A 9,663-nucleotide genomic window follows, 5' to 3' on the forward strand; every position below is an offset into this window, starting at 1 on the left:
TTTAGGAATGAATGAAGATGGGACCTAGTACAAGGTGAGGCAGGCCTGAAGTTTCTGAATAAAGTGGAGGAAAGGGAGAGAGTGATGTAGCGGACTTCAGTGGAGAGGCAGTGCAGTGAAGCAGGGCGCTGTGTAGGAGAGCAGCGCTGTGGAAGCAGCAGTAAGGGGCAAGACAGCAAGGCGCTTGGCCTTTGACTCTGGTTTGGGGAAGGAACAGATGCCATGAGAGAAGAGTTTGTTGTAGTTAGCTGCCCTTAAGTCACCTCAACTCATGGCGACCCCATACCCAGCAGAATAAAGTGCTGTCTGGTCCTGTGTCATCCACAGACCATTGTGCTTCATAAAGCTTTCATTGGCTGATTTCAGCAGTAGATCACCAGGCCTTTCGTCATAGTCCCTCTTAGTTTGGACGCACCACTGAACCCTGTTCAGCACCATAGACATGCAAGCCTCCACTGACGAAGGCGGGGGCCTGCGAGAGGTACACTGGTGAGGTGTGGAATTGAACCTACGTTTCCTTCGTGGAAGGTGAGAATTCGACCCCTGAACCACCATTGCCCTCCAGAGAAGGTCTTAGTGGTAAAGATTTGAGCTTAAGGAAAGCTAAATGACATTTCTTTTGAATCAGTGAAAGGACATTTTCATACTTTGGTGTCGTATGTAATGCAGGGAATGGGATTAGAGAACACAGAGACACTGAAGTTCTGAGGGTGGCTGAGATGGGCTGGGCAGGAGTCAGGTGGGCTGCCTGGTGAAGGTGGGCACCTTGAATCCAGCAGGAGCTTGAGAGTGAGGCCACAGTGACATCAGTTTTGGAGGGGTACTAGGATGGCAGAGGGGACCATGCCCTGGAGAAGGGTGTCATGCTTGGTAAGGTGGAGGGTCGACGAAGGAGGGGAAGGCCTTCAAGGAGATGGATTGACGCGGTGGCTGCGATGATGGGCTCAAGTATAGCAGGGATCATGGAGCTGGCACGGGATGGGGCGGTATTTCGTTCTGCTGTGCATGGGGTCACTGTGAGTCGGAAGTGACTCAACGGCACCTAACAATAATAACAACAGGATGGCAGAAAGAGGGGGCAGATCTTAGTTAACAGGGAGTCTTTTAAATTAGCCATGGTATAGCCCCAGCCAAAAAGTAAGCAAGTAAGCCACCTCCAGGCTAGGCTACTTCCTGATAATGAAACACTTCTGGCATGTCCCTAGTGTCATCTTATATTACCCTGAAAATAGCTGTTCCATTTAGGATTGCATTTAACAGAGCTTACACAGAAAAGATAAAGAATGGGGCAATCTGTTCCCATCCTCTATCTTTGCGTAAGGGCATTTACTGCTCTGAGGGGTGGAGGTGGGAACAGGAGCATGTGTAATTCATGGGAAATTATCATAGATATTTATAGATACATTTTACCCATAAGATCGTCTTGTTGTTATTTTATATGCTTGACTTCTGAAAGAAGGCAAGACCATCCTGATCTTTTCAAATGCACATTAAAACACACATATTCATTTATACTGAAATTACAGCGATAGCATTTTGTGTCTTGTTACTATTAAAAATGAAACTGGAATTTGCAAAAGCACCACCAGTGTTGTTCTTGTAAAGTACCACAGTCCCTCCTTGTTGCGCTGTTACAGCGTCTCCATATTTTAAGGAATTTGCAGTCATGTAACATGGATTGAAGCTGAAAGACTCCCACTATAAAACAGCCGAATGCTTCATAACAACAAACAAAGGGCTTGCATTTTTTTTCTGCATGGCAGATTAACTGCTGGTTTTGTTTCCTGCCAGATCGCTCATTGTAACATAAGTAATACATCAGGATTATTTTCTTCCTTTTTTAGGGTTTTTTTTTTTTTTTTTTAAAAAGCCTATCAGCCAAGCTCTCTTTTCTAGTGGGCAGAAAGATCTGGAACCCACTCAGTATACGTTCCCTGCCCCCATCAGCAATTTTATTCAAATTCAAGCTCTTAAAGATAAAATGATCTAAGAATTCCTGGCATGGAGACAGAAGTTACAGAAGGGCAGCCTGAGAATTGTGTTTGTGCAAAGGGAAGAGAGCCCTCCCTGTGGTACTGTGGTGCGCTATTGGCATGTGGCTGTGTAATATTGTTCGTTTTTTAGTTGGGTTGTGTTGTTGTTGTTTTGAACAGTTTTAATGAGGGATTCTTGACATACAATAAACTACACCTGTTTAAAGTGTACAGTTCTCTAGGTTGTGACATACGTTGTTATTGTTGTGGTAGTTGCCACAGAGTTGATTCCTTCTGATGGAAACTCCATGGCTGCAGAGTAGAATTGCTCTGTAGGGTTGTCAGGGCTATGACCTTTTGGAAGCAGATCATCAGGCATGTGTTTCGAGGTAACTCTGGTTGGGTTTGAACCTCCAGCCTTTCATAGTACTCTAGCTTTTAACCATTTGCAACTCCTAAACCCACTCCCACTGCCATCGAGTTGATTCCAACTCATAGCAACTCATAAAGACTCCTCTTGACATGTGTCCCCAAGAACACCATACCCACAATCAAGATAATGAGCAGCCCAGAGAGTTTGGTGTTGTATCAGTAGTCTATTCCTTTTTATTGCTGATTCCTTTTAGCAGTCTGTGTATAACTTTAAGAAATTGCTGGGCTGTTTTCCAAAGTGGTTCTGTCATTTTATATTCCTACTGGCAGTGTATGTATGAGAGTTCCAGTTGGTGTGGTCAGACTTATTAAATTTAAAAACTCAAATAGGTTTGTAGTGGAGCCTCAAAATAATTTTAATTTGTATTTCCCTAGTGATCAATGGTGTTGAACATCTCTTCCTGTGCTCATTTGCATCTGTATATATTCTTTGGTGAAGTATCAGTTCAAATATATTGTCCATTTTTTAGTTGGGTTGTTTTTATGTTACTGATATTTGCGAGTTCTTTATGTAGTTTGAGTTCAAATCCTTTATCAGACAATTTGCAAATTGTTTCCTAGTCTGTAGTTTATCTTTTCATTTCTTTTTCTCTCTCTTTTGTTTTCTAACCTAGGAAAAATTCCTTTAATAAAAAAGTTCCATTACATTTACACAATTGTCCTTACCTTTCATCCATAGCACATAACAGAGGGCAACCAAGACGCGCCCCACAGAAAGATGCAGTGAGCCTCCAGTTGAGATGTGAGGCTCAGGGGGCTGCAGGTGAGAGAGGGAGGCAGGAAGGGAGGGAACTCAGTAGTCTTGGCTGGGTTTCTGGAGGATGCAAGGGGACAGTTGAGGAGCTGCCTTTAACTTTCTGAAAATAACTTAAAAAAAAAAATCAGTGTGTAAGAGAGAGGCCTCTTTCTAAGGAAAAGGGTCCATTCTAGAGAGACAGTCATCATAGGAGGGCCAGGACCTGTCCAGGCCCAGGACACAGGGCCGAGCAAATTGCAGCAGAGGAGAAATTCCCGGCAATTTGGCCTCCAAGGCAACCCTGAACTGGGCTGAGAGGTTTTCAGGGTTCAAGTCCATTTCTCCATTCTGAAAGTCTTACATACCAACTCCTTTACAGTCAGACTGGTGGACTTGCCCTTCCAAATTGTTGACAAACTCCATTGTCCTCCTTGGCTGTAGGGGATCCAGGACCTCTTAGAGGAGGGTTCTATGGCCTGAGGTTCAGTTCCTGGCCCTACAAGCAGAGCGACCTAGTGGTCCTCACCAGCATATGTGTTCACCAGTTCTTAAAGTGGCCGCCGCACTCATTCAGATAATCATGATCTTGATCTTGGTGGGAAGCTGAGAAGGTGAGAGAGCACGAGGAGGCAGCAGCGGAACCTCTGCATTTGTGGTCAGACACTACCCTGTGGTCATAGGGTGGAGTTGTGGGGTTGCTGTTAGCCGCCTTCAGGTTCTGAAATTCCTTCATCATGTACTTGCCAATTTTATCTGGGTTGGCTGGACACAGACAGTACATAGATGTGGGGATGAAACCAAAAACCAAGCCAAACTCACTGCCGTGGAGTCAATTCCAACTCATAGTGACTCCCTTTGGTTTTCCAAGGTGGTAAATCTTTACAGAAGCCCTTCTGTGGAGGGGCTGGTAGGTTTGAACTGCCAACCTTCTGGGTAGCAGTCAAATGCCTTAGACAGTGTGCCACCAGAGCTCCTTTGGTGCCATATCACTGCAAAGAACCACCTCAGGTCGGGCCTCTCAATTCTGGTGGAGTTGGGTGCTGTATAGCCCTGTCTTCTTCACCACTTCACTCTTAGCCATCATGGAAGACGTTGTCCTGAGTGTCATCTTTTGGGAGCAGATGGGCCTCCTTGCCTTTCCACTTCTTTCTCACCAACAAGTGGAACACCAGAAGGAAGAACCCAGGGCTTATATGTTTCATGCCTACTGACATCTCCAGTCGGACTAGACAGGCAATCTGCTCTTTCCACCATCTTTCCCCAGTGCAGCAGAGCCAGGAGAGCCTGTGGAATGGTGAGGGTAAAACCTTCCTTCCAGTATCTGGGGCATGTCTCCACGTGGCTTCAAGAGTCACACATGGTGGCTTTGATCACGATCAGCTTTTCCTTCTTTCCATGGTCAGACAGAGAAAGATATACATTATATGCATCTTGTTTCAGGAACATCTTCAAGGACAAGACCACAGTGTCTCCTTTATCATTGACTTCTGCTGTCCTGTAGATGTCCAAGTTGTGGGTGAACTGGGCCTTGAAAAGGGAGGTGTGGGAGACAGGTCCTTGTCTGTGATGTTCAGCACTTGTGCCACAGGGCCCTGCTTGCAGATGGTGATCTGACTGGGCCATGACTGTTGATGTTGATAAGTGTTAGCAGGAGGTTTCCTGTGCCAATAGGGGGAGGGCTCCCATCATCTGGGGCTAAGATATGACTTCGTAGATGTTGTTCTTCACAAACCACTCATCCTTGTGGTCCATGATGGCCATAGCAATGACCTGCCCACTGTCTGGGTCCACCATTTCATGCCTGCCATCCTGCTGGGTCTCTAAGGATGTGGTAGCTGATCTTCTGACCTTCTTTGTCAGGGTCCTGCACAGTGGTGGTGCAGACAGGCTCACCAGCAAGGATCCTTCCTAGACATTAGAACTTTCGAGGGTGGGATAAGCCCTGATGGCTTGTTCACATCCTTTACATGGACCCCTACAGTGGTTTGGAGGTCAAGAGCTTCAACACAAAGAATCCTTGTTGGTCACTTTAACATACAATGTGTCCTGGTTGTGGCCTAGAAATCTAAGCTTTTCCTGCTCATCAGGATACCTTGGTTGCTCTCTGGGGGGATGGTGATGGTAAAATGGGCCTCTTCATTACCTCCCATGGTGTGGAAGCTGGCGTGTCATGCTGATCAAGTTGGGGACATCCAGATCAGTCACTGTTAGCCTCTGTATCTCGTGGAACACCACATTCTCTGGTACCCAGGCCTCATACTCCGGGGGGTCAAACATGAGACTGTTATCAGTGGCATAAAAATATGAAATGCTTGACAAATTTGCTTGTCCTTCTTGCTCAGGAGCCATGCTAATCTTCTCTGTATTGTTCTAGTTTTCTAAGAGCAGAAATTCTTAGTTATGATGAAGTCCAGTTTATCTTTTTTTGATGGCATACCTAAGATATCTTTGTTCTACCCAAGGTCACATAACTTTTTTTTTCTATGTTGCTTCCTGGAAGTTTTATTTTGAATTAATTATTGTATATCATGTGAATGACAGTGGGAATTCTTTTATTGTTTGTTATATATGAGTATTCAGTTATTTTAGTACCACTTTTTGAAAAGACTGTGCTTTCTCTGCTGAATTGCATTTGAAATGTTATTGAAAATCAATTATCATATATTTGTGGGTCTATTTCTGGACTTTCTATTCTCTTTCATTTATTTATTTGTCTATCTTGATGCAAACACAACACTGTGTTAGTTACTTAGCTTTGTAATAAATCTTGAAATCAGGTGATAGAACTCCAGTGTTGTTTTTGTTTTCAAAGTTGTTTTGGATTTTCTAGGCCTTTGCATTTCCATAGACATGTTCATTGAGATTGTGAAGAATCAGAACATCAGTTTGGAAAGAATTATCTTGTTAGCAATATTGAGGCTCTGATCTACAAACACGGTAAATCTCTTCACTTATTTTGGTCTTTGTTAATTTCTCCCAGCAGTGTTTTATCGTTTTCAGTGTGTAGTCTTGCCTATCTTATGCCAGATTCATCCCTCAGAATTTTGTATTTTTTGATGTTATCATAAATGATACTTTTTAATTTTAATTTCCCATTATTGCTAGATACGGAATTACATTTTATATTGTATAATGATCTTGTGTCCTCCAAACTTGCTAAGCTCACATTTTAGGACCAGTAGACTTGTTATCATCCTGTAAGATTTTATACTTAGATGAATATGGTGGTCTGCAAATGATGACAGTTTTACTTCTCCCTTTCCAATATGGATACTTTTTATTTCCTTTGCTTATTGCACTGTTTATAGCCTTCAGTGCAGTGTAGCATTGGTGGTGATAGCAGACATCTCCTAATCTTAGGCAAAAAGTATCAAATCTTTCATCAGTAAGTAGATGTTAGCTGTACATTTTTGTACATGCTTTTTATCAGGTTGAGGCAGTTCCCTCCTAGTCCTGGTTTTCTTGGAGGTTTTATTGCAAGTGGGTATCATATTTTGTCAGATTTTTTTTTTTTTTTTTCCTAAATCTATTGTGATGATATGGTTTTTCTTTTTTGGTCTGTTAATATGATGAATTATATTGATTGAATTTCATTCAAATGGTAAACATGGTAAAACAAACTATCATTTTGGGATAAACCACACTTGGTTATGCTACATTTGTATTTTTATATAGTATTGGATTTCATTAGCTAATATTTTCCTAAGTATTTTCACATGTATGTTCATGAAGGATATTTGTCTATAGTTTTCTTTTCCTTTAATTTTTAAAAAATAAATGGTTTTGGCAAGGGGCGATGCTAGCCCCATTATAATAAATGCATTGGGAAATATTCCCACCTACTCAATTTCTGGAAGATTTTTAAACCAAAAAAAAAAAAAACAAAAAACTTACTGCCCTTGAATTAATTTCAATTCGTAGCGAACCCCACTGGGTTTCCAAGGCTGTAAATCTTTATAGAAGTAGATTGCCCTATCTTCCTTCCATGGAGTGGCTGGTGGGTTTGAACCGCTGACCTTCTGGTTTGCAGCCAAATGTCTTATCCACTATTTCACCGGAGCTCCTTGGCAGCCTTTTAGAGAATTGTTATTATTTCTTCCTTAAATATTTGGTAGAAGTTGCCAGTGAATCCATTTGGACATTAGTTTCCTTTTGTAGAAAGGCTTTAACTACAAATCCTTTTTCTTTTTCTTTTTTCAGTTAGGCTGTTTAAAATTGTGTCACAATTACCTGATAAACTTCTCATTTGTGAAATCTGTCTTATCTCTATGTTTCATTTTGGATAATTTCTGTTCTATGCTTTCAAGTTCACTCATCATTTCTTCTGTGAAAACTAATCTGCTGTTAATTGAATCCATGGGGTTTTTGTTGTTGCTGTTTTATCTCAGGCACTGTGTTCTTCCTCAATAAAAGTTTGATGCAGGACTTTTTTCTGTCCTCCATGTTTTTATTTAATCTGCCTAATCTTTTCCCCAGCCACTCCTCGGAAGGAAGGTTGGGCAATCCTCCTTCCGTAGTGATACTGCCTCGGAAACCCAAGGAGGGGTTGCTATGAGTCGGGGCCAACTCGACGGCACATAACAACAACAACAACAACAACAATCTTTTCCCACCAGCCACTCCTTGGAAGGAAGTTTGGGCAATCCTACTTCTGTAGTGAAACTGCCTCGGAAACCCAAGGAGGGGTCGCTATGAGTTGGGGCTGACTTGATGACACATAACAACAACAACAATCTTTTCCCTACCTTATTGATTATACTGAATATACTTATGCTAACTGTTTTTATAGTTATGCTAACTGTTCAGTGAGATGGATTGACACAGTGCCTACTACAATGGACTTAACAGAGCAAAGATTGTGAGGATGGCCCAGGACCAGGCAGTGTTTCGTCCTGTTGTACGTAGGGTCTCGATGAGTTGGAACCGACTCAAAAGTACCTAACAACAACAACAACAATGTTTTTAATGTCTTTGTCCACTAATTCTATCATCTATCATCATTTTTGTCTTGATTTTGACTAATTTTAATATTCATTATGGATTTTGTTTTCTTGCTTTTTTGCATCCCTTGTAATCTTTTATTGGCTTCTGGACATTATAAATTTTACCTTTTTGTGTGCTAGATCTTTTTGCACTACAAATATCCTTGAGCTTATTTCTGATGTTCAGTGGAGTTACTCTGTAGTAGTGTGATTTGTTAGTTCAGACCCCTGTAGTGTGTATACTAGGGCTCATTCTACCCCACTACTGAGGTAGAGAAAAAAAAAAAAAAAGTCCTTGGCAGAGTCCCCAGTGCCTCATGAATTAGGAGGTTTTCCACTCTGGACAGTGGGAACAGAGAATGTTCCTAGCTTGTGTAAGTCTTGGGATTTGTTCCATCTGCTCCTTTCATGAGTTTATTTCCTCAGCTTTGGATAGTCTCATCATGTGTGTGATGGGCGGTACTCAGTTGAAAAGTGCATGGGGACCCTCATAAGTCTGCTGAGTTCTCTTCCTGTGTGAGTCCATCCTCTACAACTCTCCTGAAAACTCTAGCTGCCTTCCCCTCAATGGACTCCCTTCTCTGCCTCGTTAATTTAGGGTGATGTTCAGACTCTGCTTGGGTTTCCCCTCTTAGAGTCATAGACTAGAAGTTCTCCACAGACTATAAGCAATGGCATGTTGTTGTTGTTGTTTGCCATCGAGTCGACCCCGACTCATAGCGACCCCTCCTTGGGTTTCTGAGGCAGTATCACTACGGCAGTAGATTGTCCAACCTTCCTTCAGAGGAGTGGCTAGTGGGTTTGAATCGCCAGCCTTCTGGTTAGCAGTCAAGTGCCTTAGGCACTACGCTACCAGAACTCCTAAGCAAGGGCATAGGGCTCCTTTTGTTTGTGTCCCATCTTACAGGAATCATGTCCTTCATGTCTACTGTCCAGTGTTAGAAAGGTGCTGTATTAGATATTTTGTCAAAAGTTTTTAGTTGTTTCAGATGGGAGGGTAAGTTTGCTACATGTTCCTCTGACTTGAAAAGAATTGGAAGCCTATGTGGGCTTTGGTTGGTCCAGAATTGGTCCAGAGACCTTCTGGTCACCTCCAACCACTGGTCACTCTAACAGGTACCTCACAGAATCCAAAACCCTTACAGAAATTCCCATACTTACTGTTATGGATTGAATTTTGTCCTTCAAAAATCTGTGTTAACTTGGCTGGGCCATGATTCTCAATAGTTTGACAGTTAGGTAATGTTGTAATTTGGCAATTAAGTAATGACCACGTGATGTGATCTGCCCATGAGTTGTAAGGGGATTAGGGTGGAATGGAACATCCTTACTCAGGTCTCAGCCCTGATCCAAGCAAGGTAAGGTAAGTTTCCCTGGGTAAGGAGAGTTTTCCTGGGTTGTGGCCTGCATCACCTTTTATCTTACAAGAAATAAAAGGAGAGAGAAGCTAGCAGAGAGGGAGGGACCTGACTACCACCAAGAAAAAAGAGCCAGGAGCAGAGCATCTCCTTTGAACTGGGGGTCCCTGCACTGAGAACCT

The 9,663-nt window shown here is 42.5% G+C and overlaps 1 non-coding gene and 1 pseudogene across 1 annotated transcript; both read right to left on the minus strand.

Moving 5' to 3' along the window:
• Positions 1-3,679: 3,679 nt before the first annotated feature.
• LOC103199009 lies at positions 3,680-5,490 on the minus strand (annotated as a pseudogene).
• On the minus strand, positions 5,439-5,544 carry LOC122150187. The gene has a single exon (XR_006163530.1). It is a non-coding gene; the product is annotated as a U6 spliceosomal RNA (small nuclear RNA).
• Between the last annotated feature and the right edge of the window lie 4,119 nt (positions 5,545-9,663).

Source organism: Orycteropus afer, unplaced genomic scaffold, assembly GCF_000298275.1.
Source record: "Orycteropus afer afer isolate SDZICR_OR568_19922 unplaced genomic scaffold, OryAfe1.0 scaffold00101, whole genome shotgun sequence".
NCBI classification, from domain to species: domain Eukaryota; kingdom Metazoa; phylum Chordata; class Mammalia; order Tubulidentata; family Orycteropodidae; genus Orycteropus; species Orycteropus afer.